Here is an 18,673-nt window from a genome sequence, read left to right as displayed (position 1 = left end):
ACTGGCGGCGCCGACGCTTGGCGCCACCCAGAGGGCAGGGGGTTTGGTCGTCACCCTATTCCTCCCACGCCGATCTCCTGCATCCCGGTTCCCTCCTCAAATCATTCCTCCTCTTTGTTCATTCCATCTCTCCTCGCCTCTCGTCCACACCCCCTGGGTCGCCGCACCCCTCTACCCAAATGGACCATGTCCTTCAACGGGACTGACAAGTAATCGTCGACGCAAATCGAATAAATCCACCGCTTTATCGCCGACTTCATGCGACACTTCCATGCGGAATCGACGAATGATTTTGAATTTGAGAAAAAGTTACTGTTGCGGCATCTCCCGCAGTTTCTTTGGAATTTGTCAAAAATTTGTGCCTTTCATTTTAAATCCATTTATGATATCTGTCGTTATTAACTTTTAACACCTACTGCTGTAAATGGTTTGTATATAAAGTATCCGGAGAAGTTTCGGAAAAGTGGTTTCATTTCAGATATCGCTACAATGCCTCAAATTTCTTCAAAGAACATCCCTTGAGCGTCGACGCACTTGCCAAAGCGGCTTCTCCACGACTCGGAGGCTCCCTGTTGGGCGGATTCCGGAAGGTACCCTTAAGGGTACGCGTGCAAGCTTCTTTGACGGCACTTAGGGCCCCATTAGGTGGTGTCCTTCCAGGGAGGATCTCACTTTTGGGAATAGGAAAGTCTGCTGGTGCCAAGTTGGGACTGTAAGAGGGTTGGGGAATCGTCGCGATGCCGTTGCAGGTCTTCCCAAGCAGACACTCGACTCTGCTCTTCCGTCCAAACACCTTCTCAACTAATTTAGAGTAGATCTTTCGCATCGCCAAATTTCCAGTGATAATGGTGTTCACGGTCATCTTATGCCAATGCGATCTGCGATCATGCACACACTTCACAACCGACGGTCTGAATTCAGAACTTCACACACGCGTAAGGCGAAAATTGCGACCGATACTCTGAGTACAAACCTTTCAAATCGTAGCTGGAAAATGACGTCCCCACGAACATTACGAGATAAACCCCAAGTAGAAAATTGAAATGGTAAAAGTTTTCACTCCAATAGCATACGTATTTCCACGACACAAGGCGGCCAAAGTTTGAACTGGAACATTCCAACGAATTTTTCAAACGGGTGGGCGAAGTTTCGCCCTGGACTCGATAGGGAGACGACCAGGAAAGGAGGGAATGGCGAGAGGCAGGGCGAGATGACGATAAGGACATGGCGGGAGGGGGAACACCTGTCGCACGCAGGATGCGCCACTCCTGGGCCGCGGGCGCACCGAGTGGTGGCCGAGGGAGCCAATCCCGCCTTGAAGGGGTTTCGCCACCCCATCCCCTCAAGGGGAACCACTGCAAGGTGGAGTCACTGTGGCATGGAATCGATTCTCCTGGCGGACACATATTCCACAAGTGCTTTCGAGGGCGTTCCCGTTCTGACCCTACATACGGTCATCCCTGGCGTGGGATGCTGTAAATCACCACGCAGAACTGCGTCCAGACTGATACAGATTGGTAGCGGGCAATCGTTGGGCCATTGGACGCACACGTCAGAATGAGCGCCTTTTGAAACTGCACGGAGCAGAGGTGAAAGGGGGGGTGGGGTTCGGCCTTACTCTCGCGTCAAGAGACTTAAGACCAAGTCGCCGGCGAGGGGCAGTAGTCCCCCGGGGGGCCATTAGTCTCCCTCCTTACGTCGCCCCAGGGGGGGGGCGCGACCGGAAGCCGCACCGCGACGGGGGTGGGTCCGGAGAGAGAAGAACACGACCCGTGGAGGGGGTGCGTGGGTGGTTGGGTCGTCGGGAGGGGCCGTTTTGGGGGAAAAGGGGCGGAACGGGCCCGTTTCCCTTCGCCGGAAGGGGACGAAGGGAACGCGGGCGGACAGAGAGCGAGCGAGCCGGCGGTGACGTACGCCCGCGTCACGTCGCCGTCATGGATACGAGCGCACAAGTCGTCTGCGACTGGTGTCTCTTCGGCTACTTCGCATCGTTTTCTCCGTCAACTCAACAGTGCAGAGGCGAGGATGCCTTCTTTTCGAACGAGATGTCTTCGGCACTTCGTATTGGGAGCACGTGAAATTCATTGCTGGATGGCAGTTCTATCGACGGCTGTCTACAGCGGGTCAAGGCGGTTTTAGATATTTCATAAACCCAACTCCCTCGTACACCTTCTGGTACAAGTTAGTGCACATTAAGTGTGCGCTTGATCCCACTTCGTATTATATTTTTAGATATTTAAGTACCCCATAAAGCAATCGCTAGGGTGTGCGACGGGGTTAATACACACACCACACGAATTTTAACCCGAATATTACCCTACCGCGGACGGACACTCTTATTCTGATCCCTTATCGTTCGTGGCAAAAATGACAATTTAAATCTATCTGTGCTACACTTAATCTCTCTATCTCTGATAATAATAATAATAAATATTTAAGAAGTCGCTGGTAGATCACATGGATCCCAGAGATTGGAAAACGGCTAACGTAACACCAATATTTAAAAGCGGAGACAAGGAGGAACCGAGCAATGACGGACACATCACCCGCACATCCATTCCGTGCAAGGTCATGGAACATACAGTTGCTAGCTCTATCGTGAGACACCTCGATAATCAGGAGTTATTAATGAAAAATCAGCGCGGTTTCCGAGAAGGGTAGATCCTGCGAGACAACTTGCGCTTTTTGTTCACGATATTGTTACTTCAGGAGAGAAAGTCATGTTATAATGGACGCAGATTTCCTAGATTTTAAGAAAGCCTTCGACAAAGTATCTCATAGTAACCTACTCTAAAATCTAGAAGCATATGGCATAGATAACAATATTCGGGGTTGGATCAATGACTTTTTGAATGGTCGGGTACGAGGAGTAGTGATAGATTGAGTCGAGTGATTCCCAGCCTAGCTGCTCTAATATTTCGGATATGCTACTAAGTTTATCACGACAACTACGTTTTACAAATGTAACGCTACTCCACGCTTCACGCGATCCAATTCGGCAAATTAAGCCAACTTCCATCATATTCTAAATGAGGCCTAACCAGGGACAATTAACATTTCTCTTTGACATTTTCGTCACATTTACCCAGTACTCTTGTAATAAATTCTAATTTTTCGTTAGCTTGAGCACATATTCCCCCAGGTATGTGTTTCATCCAGGAGAGATCGTGAGTGAGAATAACGTCATAGGTATTTAATTGAGTCTACACGTTCCTTCTATTTCGGTGTTCCCAATGCAGTTGGCATTCGGGTGGGAATCGCTACTAAGTTTATCATAGCAAAGTTTTCCAAATCTCGCTCCTCTCCGCTCCTCTAGAATCAATGAATAATTTTGGATGATTGAACATGTAGAAGATGTTTTTCATCACGCGACCTGATAATGCCACCATGGTTACCATGAGTGGTGCTGCCGTTGGGAGCGAGGGTTATCGCCAGAAGTCGGGGAGTGGGGTGGACGTCGTTTCCTCGGCGGGGGCGGTCGGGGCGTGGGAAGGAAGACTGGTCCCCCCTCCTCCTTCCCCGTGGAAGGGAAAAAAGAAGACGAGCATCGCACACACGCTCAAGATACCCATTCATGAATCCTGCGCTCCGGATGTCGTCCGTTTCCACAAATGGAAGGAGCAACTCTAAGCAGCGCGGACAAGTCGCCTCGCCTACGCCAGCAAGCCTTATAATTCGATTCGATTCTTTCTTCTTTGAAAATAAAAAATGGCTTTGTTCTACTGTCTCGTGGTGGTGGAGGGGGGGGGGGGGGTAGGAAGGAGGAGGGTGTGTGTGTGGGGGGGGGGGGGTTCAGCTAGACGAACGAAGATCGGCAGCGACCCTCGTGGGGCGATGCCGTGGGCTGGCCAGGGGACGCGAAGCGGTGTACTTCACGAGCAGATGTGAAGCGCGAGACGGGAAATTCCCAATAATGTTGCGAACACTGCGAAAATCGAGAGGAAATATAGAATATGAATCTTATGATGACGACGAAACGTCGATTATCTTTCGAGAGTGATCCAGGTAGCCCTCCAAATCCGCAACCGTAGCGACACGGTTGTCAGGTCTTCTTCCGAGTCCCTAGGCACACCCGCCCTAATCTCGGCGGGTTCTGACGACTCCGGACCCAACTTTTGCACCGAAATTTAATTCGCAGATCTGCCATGGGCGAATAGATCGCAAGAGAGGTGATTCAGGGGTGGCTGGCGACATCCAAGCACAAACCGTTGTTGCATTTCTATATTCGATCGGAAAGCCCCCGACCTCGAACTCCGCCATGGAATACTAAAATATATTGTTTTTTAGCGGGTTGGCTTTTGAAATATTCGTCGTGGTAGTGGACATCTGGGTCTTGCTTACATGGCGGAATTGGGATTTTTTTAGATGTTCGCGGTGTTGCCTGACATTGGCACATGCTTTGCTCGAAGAATATTACGGAGAAGAGAAATATAAAAGAACGTCGATCCTAGAGCTGGAATAATTTAGGAAATTAAGACCTATTCGAAAGGTAACTACATGTTAATCACTGTTCATATCGAGATTATAACAAAGTTAATATAAAAATGTCCAAAATAAGTTCATAATTTTAAAGAAAAATACACAAAGCACTACATACACACAATGTTTTACGATACATTTTTACTATTTTTTACTAAACAATTTTTCTAACATCTAGTGCAACGACAATTATAATACCTGAATAACGCTCTTCCTTGAAAATCCTCTCCTTTAAAAATTCTTCTTGTTTCACAACGAGAGGGCAACGAGGAATTGGTACTCAATACATATAACCCTACTCTCGATCATCCTCTGCAGACGTAAAATGATATTTGAGCAGACGATGTATTTTTGTCAACTAATTCGTTACAATTAAATTTGGGACGCCCACCGGATAATGGATTATGAAATTGAATCAGATGAAGCGATTATGTTTGGTTTCCTATATCCCTGAGTACACGTTTAACTTAAGTGGCTACATGCAACAATAGGAGAAGACAATGGTAGGAAATATATGATAGTTGTTTTTGTATGACAGAGATACTTATAGAAGAGCATGAAAACAAGCGATAAAATAGGGAAAAACTAAAGGGGAGCGACAAAGGTTAAATTAGGGGCAACAATTGAACAGCCTGTGACGTCGGCGACAAAATATTGCGAGTGTCAAAAAGGACCGCCGGTCCTCCCCCAGAGGTGGTCATCAGCCACAGTGGGAATCGCGCGCGCAATTCCCATGGTATCTAGGCAACAGTGGAGCGCTCAATTCAAATTTGACTCAATGTCAACAGAGCAGGTCTGGTGTGCTGCCTAATTTTAAGATAAACACAAGCAAAGTAATAAAGCCATTCATTAAAGTGAGGCGTTATTCCGAGGTCGGTCACGCCTCGTCTTAAATGCGTGTTTAGCGTGAGCCATCCTGCGATACCGGAACGATTTTTCACAAATCGAAGAGGGCACAGATGAAAGCAGGATGATTGCCATTCCCGTAGTGCGATACACTCATGGGCGAGAGGCGAGCGGGAAGCCGAGAGTAAATGAACGCGGAACCCATCGATCGACGATAGCAATCATTTTGCCCCTCGCACGGTTGACTCGGGATCAACGGAAATAGGAGTATTATGCACGGCAAATGGGGCATCCCGAATGGCATTAGGAATGGCCAGATCACTATTATCACCGCCTGATAATAGTGATCAACAGGCAGTACTTAGCGAATACGATAACCAATTTTACATCAACTATTATACGTAAATGAAAGTGAATGCTACATTAACATCCCAAACTACATATCCCAGGAAGCGAATAAAGGTAGAGAATATAAGTTAAACTTCTGGGTCCATTTAAAACAGTTTAAAACCGTTGAATCCGCACCATTTTTTTTCAATTCAAAATATAAATTACTTTGTAACAAACTTACATGAAACTTACGGTCGACAACGAACACCAATAAAATAAATAAATGATCTCTGTTATGAGTAAATGTCTCATCTATCCAGCGACAATTCGAATTATTATTTATTATTAGGCAATATATCGGTTAAGGTAGGTTTTTGAATGGACACAGCTCCTAAATAAATATTTTGTGACTCCTAACAAAACACAAAATCCAGCATCCTACTCTACATCAGGTCCCTCTTCATCTCTGAGCACTTTCTTCCCCCCTTCATCCCGTCCAACATCCCTATCCTGTTATTTCCTTTTCCTCGTTTGCCTAACATTCTCCCCTCTCTTACAGTCTTCAACAATCCACTGCTGGACAATACCCCCTTCATCCATTTTTCCTGCCTCCATAGGATTGCTCCCAACAAACCCCTCTCTTCGCCCACCATACCAAGTACTTCCTCATTTGTTTTCTTCTCTGTCCATTTCACCTTCTCCATTCTTCTCCACACCCACATTTAAAAAGCCTCCAGTCTACGTCTATCCTCCTGCTTCAATGACCACGTTTCCGCGCCGTACATAGCTACGCTCCATATCAAAGTCTTTACGAGTCTTTTCTTAACATCCGTACTCAACGACCCTGTCATCAACTCCCTCCTCCTTGTGAAAGCCTCGTTGCCTAGCGCAATTCTTCTCCTTCCTCTACGTCATATTCTTTTTCAATGTCAAACTTTGCTGGTCGAAGTTCTTTACCATACAGTTCTTCTATATATTCCTTCCATCCCTCTTGGATCTTACCTGTGTCAACTACTATCTTACCCGCCTTATCTCTAACTGTTAGCATAGCTCTTCCTTTCTTACTTCCCGATAAAGATTTAATTTTGCTGTACAGCGCACCAATTTCACCTTTCCTCTGCAAACTTTCCATATTCTCGCACTGCGTCTTCCACCATGCTTCTTTTGCTTTATATGTTGCCCGCCTCAATTTATTGTTTAATTCTTTGTACTTCATTTTGCCTAACTCTGTATTTACATTCTTCCATTTTCTCCGCTCATCCATCTTTGTAATCATCTCCTCCGTGATCCATGGTTTCCTAGTCCTTTTCGCGTTAAGGGTTCCAAAAGTGTCATTTGCGGCTTTAGACAACCCTTTCTTGATACTTTCCCATTTTTCTTCGATAATACTTAGCTCTTTGCCATCCTCCATGATTTACTCTACCGCCTTTCTGTACTCCTTCCTTTTCAAACCATTTAATGCTTCTACATTCCATTTTCTAACTCGCCGCCCCTGCCTTATCTTTTTGAAACGTACGCTACATTTCATAACAACTAAATTGTGGTCAGAGTCCGCATCCGCTCCCGGGAAGCTGTGCGAATTTATCATACTGTTCCTAAACCTGTGTCTAACCAGGATATAATCTAGCTGATACCTCTCTGAGTCACCTGGCATTTTCCATGTATGCCTGCGTCTTTTGTGGTGTCTAAACCAAGTGTTGGTGATGACTAACCCCTGTCTCCTGCAGAACTCAACTGCTTTCTCCCCGCGGTCATTCCTCATGCCTAAACCGTATTCCCCCACCTCATCACCATCTCTTCCTTCGCCTACCGTCGCATTCCAATCCCCCATCATTATCAAATGTTTCCCTGCAGGAACACACGAGATTATGTCCTCTTAACTGATCGTATATCCTATCGACCTCTTCTTCCTTATGGTTGCTCGGTGGCATGCATACCTGAATAATAACCAAATTCGTCGGTTCTGCTTTTATCTCTATTAGTAATAATCTATCTATATTTCTGTCTAATAATCTATCTGTATCCTGCTCTATCTCGACTACGCTTCTTCCTAGCTCTTCATTTAATACTATGGCAACCCCTCGTTGGCTCTCGTCCCCACCGCTGTATATTATTCTATACTTATCACTCCAGTAATCCCCGCTATCTTTCAATCTCACCTCGCATAGACCTAAAATATCTATATTTCCCCTTTCCATCTCTCGCTTAACATTCTCCAATTTCCCTGTCCTCATCATTGTCCTAACATTCCACGTCCTATTCTAACTAATTTGGTCTTCTTCTCCTGCGTCTTCTGTCCTGCTGCTGCTGGTTTTCCCTTGCAATGGTATCGTGGGATGACGACCGCGGAAGCCTTGCCTCCCCCGCTGCCGGGCACGACTCACGGCCGATTGGGCCAAGCCCCATAGTTGCCAGGACTCATATTCTCTGTAGTGTATTCATCTTGGGAATGATAATTGAGGTGGTCTCCCGTTGCCTTCCTCAGTAGTGTTTTTAACGTGACACCATCACTTACTGGCCGCCCCACTGGGGTCAGACGCCATTGCAGCCGCCCCACTGAGGAACAGACGCTGCGTGGACTAGCTTTCGTCTGGCTCCTAGCCATCGACCTATCTCTGGCATGGGTGACCCTACTGGGAGCAATTATTATTTACTCCCGCCAGCATAGCTCTAGGGGTCATCGGAACGCACAAGCCCTTCCACCACGTCAAGGTTGTAGTCCGGGGAGGGAATTCAAATTAAAGGAGTGGGATTGACGGAGAACAATCGAATCCGCCGTAAGATTACAATGGTGTGGTTTTCAACAAAAAAATCTTCCGGGTCAATGATAAAAGACAAAGCCGGTGAAATATGACTCCTCTCCTCTACGTGAACATGCTCGCCACAGATTTAATCGCCACGTTAACACATTTGAAATCCGGATTAACGCTCGCTCCGGACGGGACCTACACCCCATCTACGTCGCTTGCAGTGTAACATTTAGATATCTAGATAGACATTTACACATTTTAGTACCCTGCAAGCCATCGCTGGGGTGTGTGGCGGGGGATGAATACACATCAGAATAATTTTGACCCCAATATGAACCTATTGAACAAATTATTTGATGGTAATAATACGAGTGTCTTCACGAAAGCACAGTTCGTGAGAGGAAGGAAACATTTAAACCGGCAATTCCGCGTGCTTTCCCACGTGAGTGCCGTAACAAGTAACACAATAAATTGTTGTAGTTTGTAGAATGTAAAAGGGGGAGGGTGGGAGGAGGTGTTCCCGTCCTTAACCCTCGGATACACGTAGAGAATTGGGCAGAAGGAAAAGGATATGAAGGGGGTCGCGCGAGGGGGGGGATAGTGGAAATGGAGGAGAAGAGGGTCCACGAGGCCCTCGTCTACAGACCTGAAAAACTTGACCTGGTGCCGTCGCGTGGGAGTCGAATCGTCCTCCCCTTTCCTTCGCGAGGGAGTAAAAAATCTCCAGCCCAAAAGATATGCGTACTCCTAACCTAACAAGTCTCCACGCGGGCGCATGGCAAGGGGTGTCATGCCACCAGCCGTTAGGGTAATTGCCGTAATTGTAAGTTAATCCGTTTGATTGAACGAAGCTGGGAAATTTGTGCCGTTTCTCAATCCGCGAGGCAAAAGCAAAAACAAAAAAAAACCTCTTCATCTGTTCAAGTAGGGAACTCTTCCACCGCGCTAACCCTGTCGTAATTCATTATATTCTCTGCCATAATTCATATTAATTTTCGGTTACAGCGTCATTATGGATGCAATTTTCAAAAGCACAGTAAAATTGTACGTAAGCATGAAGTAATAAAATATTTCTCTAGGAGTGTCAAATTCATCAAGAACATCAATATTTGAATTTGAGTAAACATTTCGTTGTTTTTCAAATAATCTTTTGTCAAAAAATATTTGCTGAACCATACTTATGGCATGCTATAACCGCTCTGCCCTCTTTTAATGATTTTTTTCCTCGTCCTCCTTGTGTAGGCACAGGAACAGCTACTAACCATGTAATAATAGACTGTAAAGGGTTGGGAAATCGTCGCGATACCTTTGCAGAAGGCCTTCGCAAGCAGACACACTCGACTCTCTGCTCCTTTGGTCATCCGTCCAAATGCCTTCGGAACGGGTTGAATTCAGATGTTTCGCATCGCCAAATTTGAAATGATAGTGGTGTGTGCACTGTCATCTTGTCAATGCCAATACGATATCTGCGATCATGCGCACGCTTAACTGACGGTGTGAATACAGCACTACACGCATTGCACGTCAAGAAAAAATTGTTTCCGATACTTTTCATACAAATCTTGTATTTGGCTCGGCCTATCCCGAAAACGAAATGCGTGAAGGGTGACTCGTGCGTGTAGTTTGTGTACGTCAGTCGTCCGGACACTTTTCACCCGGGGAATTGGGAGAGGCGAACCAGGGATAACGCCGAAACAAGCGGAGGAGGAACCCGTTCGTTAAGCGCCTCGAAGCGAACGAAGCTCGCGAGTGGCCGACATTGACGAATGCGAACCGAGTTGCACTCGCCGCTCGCTCCTTGCCGAGCAGAACGATTAGCGGGTGAAATCAATCGCATCGGTAATTACAGACGAGGCACTTTTTTATATCCTTTCTCTCTTCCGTCCTATCCGCGAAACCGATTTCGCTGGTCATTCGCATGCGATATTCGCACGCACGGAGGACTCGATCCCCGTAATTGCAGCCGCTTCTGTATCCTCAACGATGCGGCGACCCACCAAATGGGTGGACATCGGAGAGAAATGCCCCATTCGTCTTGGACAGGACGCGCCTGGAACACGCAGGGCCTCCCTCTGAGCCGGCCCTGAATTTAATCTTAGAATGAATAAAAATGAATCTAGTGCAAGAGTGACACGCAGAGGGAATGATTTCGGCCCCGCGTTACATTGATTAGGGAGACCACCGTGAGAGTGGAAATTGATCTCAACATCTACATAAATACCCCGCGATCCACGAAAAAGGGGCGTGGCAGGGGGTGCAAGCACCAGGTGGGAAGGGAGAGTGATAAAATGACGACCGACCAGAGCGGTATGTATGGAATCCTTCTTCCAGCCAATGAGTCGTGAATACGATAGCGACAAAGATCACGCGCGAGAAATCTAAACTAACTGAAAATATGACGATAGCCAATGCTAGGGATCGCCAATTCACCTTGCGGTTGGTAACCTAACGGCAACTTTCACTCACTGCTTTGAGCGCTTGCAATATAAAGATGCAGATAAAGGGTATCCTGGCGTCGGATGAGAGCAAATTCCGTTCCAGCAGTCTTTAATGATTTCGTGAATGACATATAATTAATAATCCATGAAGAAATGTAACCTGCCGAGCCGAGAGAGAGAATATTTCTTCACAATAGTTCGGAGGCATTTAAAATCCGAACATGCGCATCGGAGAAAGCACTAGCAAGTAGGGAATAAGTAGATAAAGCTCAAAGTCCATGCGATTTATTTTTAAAAAATAATTACGAGTGGAAAAGTAAGTGCTTCGGAGTAATTGGAAGAACTAGGCTGGGGGCACTTTCGGACAGGAGGGGACATCGAGGCATTGAGGAAGGAAGGCGGGCGGCTTTTACTTCACTCTCGACTCGTTGAAGATGGAGGGAGGGTTTGCATTCACAGTCGACGCAACCGTAACCCTTGGCCAGGGCACTTTCCCTGCATTCAGATTTATCCAACACCCTGAGAGTCTCTTCAATTCTTCATTGCTCACATTTTCTCATCAAAATGAAAAATAAATTACGAAGTTAATGGGGTTCTCACAAAATAGGACAGATAGGTGTGTAGACCGTTAAATTGGGAGGGCATGAACTAGAACACGTATTTCACCTATAAAGGTTTCAGCCAAAAATAGATAAATATGGCAAGGATGAGGAAGACGGTGGTAGGTCAGAAGAAGAAAGCGTGATAGGTAACGAAGCTTTTGCAAAAAGAGAGGAGTAGATTCCGGGATCCTTCAGTGAAGAGATATAAAAAATAACATTGAAAACGTTGACATGGAGCGCTAGTTTATACAACTTGTCTTGACTTCCGTCGTTGAGGCAAGAGAAATTGTGTACGTATTCATTTGCCTGACTTTGAGACAGGTTTTGGAATGCAATTGCGTGGAAGAATGGAAAAGGCATAATGTACACAGAATAACACGAAAGTGCATCGGATGATTTTGAAAATTGTTGATAATTATATATATATATATATATATATATATATATATATATATATATACACATATACATACACACACACGTCTACCGGTTAGGACAGGTTTCTGGATGTGCACAAGCTACGAAACGGTACAGCGACAATTTCTTTGCTTGCCCTAAACAAAACCTAACCCAACATCGAACACTACAATAAACCCCTCTTCATTCCGCCCAGCACCCCTATTATATAAATATATATGTATATGTGTGTGCGCGAAAAGATTTTACTTTCCAACGGCAGTAAAAAGTTAAAAATGAACTTTTCTTCACCAGTCAAATGTGTATTACCCACAGGTAAGAACCTCGAAATAATGAAGACACTTTCTCTGTTTTCCTTATCTTATTTCATCAGAACGTGAAGATGATATTGGATCTTAACGATTAGCGTTCAATAACTCGAGAATTCTTAAAATTTACTCAAAATATGTTGCTAAATAAAGAACCGAAAATTAAAATCTCAGTCAAGAGTATACGAAAAGGTTCTGGCCAACGAGGAAAAATTATTTTCTACTTTTTACTAAATTTCGAAATAAAAGACTATTCTCTAAACAAAGTTATGGAAGTATTTTCACCAAAAATGTTATCCTCGGAGCGCATCGTCGGCGTAAATACGCGCCCAGGGTGTTCCAGTGGGAAGAGAATCAGGCGGGGGGGGTGGCACCGTAATGATTCCACACACCCCTCCCCCCCTCCGGGGCCCATTCTCGATCCCCCCCGATAGTGGGAACGGCAATCGACGCCCATTTCGCACCACCGATGGAAAGTTGAAGAACACTCAGCGTTCTGCAACAACCGATTCCGCTTTCGACAAGGCAAATTTATGATTTCTGTCGCTCCGCCGACGGCGGTTGACGCGGAGAACTGGTAACCGCGACCCGTATCGCCGAGCGGCGCTCCACGCAAGTGAAAAACCACCGACAAAACACACGCACTCTCCGCGGGCACCTCTCTCTCTGCTTCGGTGGCGGAAGAACAAGCGAGCGACGTCGAAGGATGCGAAGGAGACTTCAGGACACGGCGGGGAGAGAACAAAAAACGGCGAGATTTGCGAGAGAGCCCTTCCGGATGATTGCACGGACGGCGTCCTTCATTCTCCACGCCCCGAAACACGCGGTCCACGCCGAAAGCCATGGCAACCACCCTTCGCGACCATCGGATGCGCTCTTTTGGACAAATCTCAAAAGAAATGATGAAAGGGCACAATGCTCTCTTCCGACTACATTCAGTGACCGTTAACCAGACTTGACCGCTGCCCCCAGGACAATCAACAAATTGCAACGAGATTATATATAATAATAATAGTAATAAGAAGAAGGAAAATTTGGAACAAGGACGTGCAAAGTACCTTCGTACTACTTCGTTCAAAGTAGCTGCGTACTACGTAAAAGACTCGCAATCGCGAATGTACTCTTTATTCTGCAATTTAACAAAATATTAATGTGGCATCACATGTTCAAACACAAAAATGAAGTCATGCTGCTGCTAGGACATATTTTAGTAGCTTTCAAAGCAATATCGGAGTTTATCAATCACTCACTGCCCTTCGCTTCACTACTTCCACACGAGGTCAAAGAATAACGGAGACGCATCAGCGAATGTGTTTTTTGCATCTTAGACGAAAACTCGGTCGTTGAGGGCAGAAGAGCGTATATTGCGGGATTTGGAGCAATGGGAGCATGAAGAAGAAGAACGGAAAAAATAAAATGGAGGGAAAGAAAACAAGTGAATAGGCGTCAGGGGAAGGGAGAACGCTGCTGGGAGACATTTGAAGAAGGCGGGAAACGTGGAAGCAAGGAATATTGGGAGGCCATGGGAAGACTGACAGAGTGGCGTGATTAATGGGAAGGCAAGGTAAAGGGAGGAAGAAGGGAGAATTGGCACTGACGTGCATTTCTTGCAGTGCTGAATCAGCCTAATCTAATTGGCCCGCACCGGTCATTGACCATAATTACAGTTTTTCTTCCCTTGACGGTTCAAGGCATGCCCGCAATTGCTAAACTAGATGCCACTGCATTCCCTGTTGAAATGTTGGTCTTTCTTAATCTTTTCATAAGCTTCCCTTGTCACTCTGCGAAATGTGGGCATTCATTTGCCACAAATCTCGCCTTCTTATGACCAGAATTGTGGGTTTGTCCATCTCAAGGGTGCTTGCCCTATGACGAGCAATTGGAAGGAAACACTAACCTGATGAGATCACACTTTAACTGAAATTATAAATGAATAAATGAATGCATTCAGGAATAACGCTCCCATATGCACAGGAATAAAATAATGCATTGCCCTTCACTAAACAAGCCGAATGAAAAACCAAGAGTCTCAACAAGGTTTGCATGAAACAGTATCGTTAACAATCTGTTCCCGAAATGTGTGCGTGAAGTGCTGAACTCAGACCGTGTCGGTTGTTGAGTGCGCGCAGGTGTCGTAATGGCATTGATATAAGAATGACAGTGAAAATCACTGAATATCTGATGATGCGAAAGATCTGCGCTAAACTAAACTCCCGAAGGTGTTATGACGGACGACCAAGAGAACACAGTCGAGTGTCTGCTTGTGAAGACCTTCTGCAAATGCATTACGACGATACCCCAACCCCTTTACAGTCCCGACTTGGCACCGGCAGACTATTTCCTATTCCCAAACGTGAAATCGTCCTTCAAAGAATACCACCATGGGACACTAGCTACCTCCAAAGAAGCTTGCACGCGTACCCTTTAAGGACCTTCCGGAATATGCCTACCAGGGATCATCCCAGTCATGGAAAGGCCGCTCCGGCAAAAGTGTGTGCCGACGCTCTCAAGGGATGTACTTTGAAGAATATTAAGGCATTGTATCGATATCTGATATAAATCTATTTTTGGCGAATATTTTTCCCAATACTTTTATACAAAGCTGGTATAATATGTGCTCTCAAGTGCCAGTCATCAAAGGATTAGATGTGAAGTAGCCCTCAATGGCTGGGTCCGACGAAAACCTTCCATAGCCCGGTAGAGCACAGATAAAAAAATACATATTCCGCTTTGCATGTACCTATGCACTTAATCCAAATAAAGCCGACCAGGAGGGAATGCTGTTCCTTTTAAACTTATGTTTTGAAAAAACACCTTCCTTAAGAAGGTGATTGCTAGTAAGATAAGGTTGCCGCGATGGCTTTTGAATTAACACGCCACGTGCCAATTCGTGGGCTCACTCGTGATGGTCAGTAATTCACGACCGCGGGCTCGAGATTGATACGAAATTGCGGACTATCACGTCGAGTGAGGGAGACGGGGAGAGAAATCCGCGGAGGACAACGAAGCCAAGCCCGAATAGCACAAAAAAAGTGACGGACGAAAACCGCCACCGGTTTGCTCTCCGGAGTTCAACAACCGCCGCGTAATTCGATCCGCCCAATTCGCTTCTCTTTATATTGCGTGCGTTCCGAAGATTGAGGGAATGCTCCCAAGTAAAACCTTCGTCGCTCACATACTGGCGTCCTTCCCTTCTTGCGAAAACTTAGAAAGCAATGATAATCAAATTATCGAACAAATGCAACAAAACAAAGAATTCAAATAATCCCTTATCGCATTTATCTGCAGCATTACACCCGAGTCAACATTGACGGACAGAGGACAGCACCCATTATCCTCCGGCTTAATTATCGGTATCACATCAAAAAAAGAATTTTATATTATTGGCGGTCTTGGGCCCGTCATAATGACGACGTCCTTTGCCCATTAAATGGTAGGATTAAAAACGCTAAGCAGGTTCTCAGAACATATTTTCAGTAGTTTCACCTTAAAACCTTGATTGAATTGAAAATATCAACATTTTGTATCCATCATCAAAGAAAATATTAACAAAGGCTTTTTCAATAGGGGACATACCGCTGCATGGACCAAATTGACATATCAAGATCGATATAATTGTAGTGGGGGTTTCTCGGAAACCCCCACTATTGGTTAACTCTGCCAAGGAGTGCCCCCCAGCATACCAGACAATGTATGGTGATGTCGTGCGGGTTTCTCGGAAACCAAGACAAGACGATGTCCGCCACCCAATTCCCTTGTTGATACAATGTAGCTACTTGGAAGTCTCTCCCCCGAAGGCGCGATGCTATATAAAGCGAGACCCCATTCCTTCCCCCCATTTCCCGCAACCGCTACCATCTTTGTAGCCTTTCCTTTATTTAATTTTTCCACCCCGAAGAGGAGTTTATCCTAAATCGGGGTTTCTGTATTGTTTTTATTATGTTTCATTGTATACTATATTTTATATATTCTTGTAAAACTGTGCTTTACGGTAATAAAAACCTTTAAAACTGAAACTGAAAACTTCCCCCCATTCCTCACCCGATACCCTGCCTCTGAGTCCGTCGGTCGAGCCTACGACCACACCAGAGACATCCCATTCCCTTCCCCATTCCTCACCTGCCACCCTGTCTCCGAGTCCGTCGGTCGTAGGCTCCTACGACCACGCCAGAGATGCCCAGCCTTGCCCCGCTTGCTCGTCCCTACTCCCCGGTGCCTGAGCCCCATTGCTTGATAAGGGTTAAATAAAAGACTCATAAACCGAATACAACTCTCTCATTCTGTGCTACGCTCCCATCAATGATGTCGCGGCCGCCAACCAAGCATAATTACTCCGCGGTCCACCGAAAGGTGTGTGGCAGGGGGTGCAAGCAGCAGATGTGAAGGGTGAATGATAAGGGAGGAAATGGGAGAGGAAGGGAGAGGGTGAGATGTGAAGGACCCCGGAGCGAATCGGGACCGCGAGCAGACAGAGAGAAGGAAAAAAAAGAACATCGGCGGGCGCAGGCATCCCTCGGCATATGGCGCCTCGGGGAACTTGAAAAGAGGTTAGGCGCCACGCCTCGCCGACGCGTCGACCGAATCCTCAAAAACCTTTGCGCCGAAATAAAAATACACGAAAAAGAGATTTTCAAAACAGGTTCATATTGTTTCGTTTGACGTTCCAAGAAAATGTAAGTAAAAACTTTTAAACTTTTCAGAAATTAAAATTGAACTTGAAAAAGTGCGTGGTGATAAATTTTTGGAAAAAGAGAAATTCCCTCCCGAACGCCGACTGCATCGGGGAATATGAGGACAATCTAACAAAATATTAGGATTTATCACAAGAGTACTAGGTAAATATTATGAAAAGGTCAAAGAGAAATAATAATTGTCGGTGGTTAGGCCTCATTTAGAAAATGCTGCCAGTATAAGGGGTCCTCATGAAGTTGGATTGATTGTCGAATTGGATCGCGTGCAGCGTAGAGGAGCCAGATTTGTAAAATGTTGTAATATTAAACTGAGTAGCGTATCCAAAATATTAGAGGAGCTAGGCTGGGAATAACTCACGGAGTAAACGTTAAAATACATATTGAAGCTCTTGCATATGAATTGGAAAGATGTCTCTTTAGCAGTGATGTTGAAAACGTATTTTTCGGGGTAAAAATATTCGGGTCAAAATTAATCTGGTACGTATTCACCCCCTGCCACACACCCTAGCGGTGGCTTGCAGGTTATTAAAAATACTATTAAATAATTTAAAGGTATCAAAGGACGGTCCATCACAAGTTTTAAGTTCTCCCTGTCACTCTATGCCCCCTCACTCCTCCGCACCTTCCTCCTGCCTCCACGCCCTCTCCCCTCCACTCCTTCCCTGCCCCACGCTCCCCCTCCCTTGCAACGCCCCACTCCTCCGTATGTCCTCCGGCCACTTTCCCTCCCGTCCTCGGGTGCGCCTTCGCCACCTCTCTTCGATTACGCCCATATCGCACAGTTACAATGCATATGTACGCGTGCCGTCCAGAAAGTAACTTTCGTTTCGGCCTAGCGTGTGGTGGTGGACGGGGCTAGAGCCACCATCTCGGTGTCTACACTTCCTGACACTCAGTCCAGGCATCCTGCTGTGGTATAGGGTGTGTCTGCAGACTGTGGTTCTTCTATACTTTGCTCACATTGCGAACTGTTGAAATGTGCCCTGCAATAGAAAATCTCGCGGTTTGTCAGCGAGGAATGTCCAGAAAGTAACTTACGTTTTGAAATAAAATATGGACTTGGAGACATAACAAAATTTTAATATATCCTTTTAAAAGGCATTAAAAAAATTTTTTTTTCCTATATAATCCAAAATTGAGGCGTTTATCAAGGAGACACACAAGCTTTTCAATTCAGTTTCTGAATAAATCTGCCGCCTTACATTATAAACCATCTGTTAACACCAGCATGTCACTCTGCATGGCGGTCAAAGGGCATGCCACGCCCAGCGAGAGATCCGTAATCGCAAATCGGTGATTTTCACGAATTTTATCGCTGATTTTCACCGTCAGTTCATCCGTCACAAGGCCAGGCCGACGGCCACTGCGGTGGTCGGTCCTCGCCGTGGACATTGGTGCTGGGGCCGTGCCATTGGTGAACGTAGTTCAAAACAAGGATGCCATCCACTCAGGATATCGCCTCGAAGGGCACGTCCTCGGCATCCCATAGTTTCCACGCTCCTCGAGTACACCCCTCGCCCCCTCGTGGCCACCCACGCCATTCCGAGGGCAGGTTTGAATATCTTCCCCGAGTGCACGAAGGACCGAGAGGCGCACTCCCGATGCACCCCGGCGCCAAGTGCATCAGACGACGCCCCCCTCTCCCCCCCCCGTCCCCAGACGACGCCTCCCTCCCGCGGGGCACACCCCCTCGCTCTTCCATCGTCCACGCTTCAGGAAGACCACGCGCCTTCCGCACCCTCTTTGCTCTCGCACCAGACAATCCCTTCCGAGGGTCCATTTATAGCCAGCCAATACAGAGAGGGGGGGGCG

The sequence above is a fragment of the Hetaerina americana genome, unplaced genomic scaffold, assembly GCF_022747635.1.
Source record: "Hetaerina americana unplaced genomic scaffold, ioHetAmer1.1.p SCAF_7, whole genome shotgun sequence".
In the NCBI taxonomy this organism is placed as follows: Eukaryota; Metazoa; Arthropoda; class Insecta; order Odonata; family Calopterygidae; genus Hetaerina; species Hetaerina americana.
The sequence above is the reverse complement of the archived record's forward strand: the minus strand, read 5'-3'. Positions refer to the sequence as shown.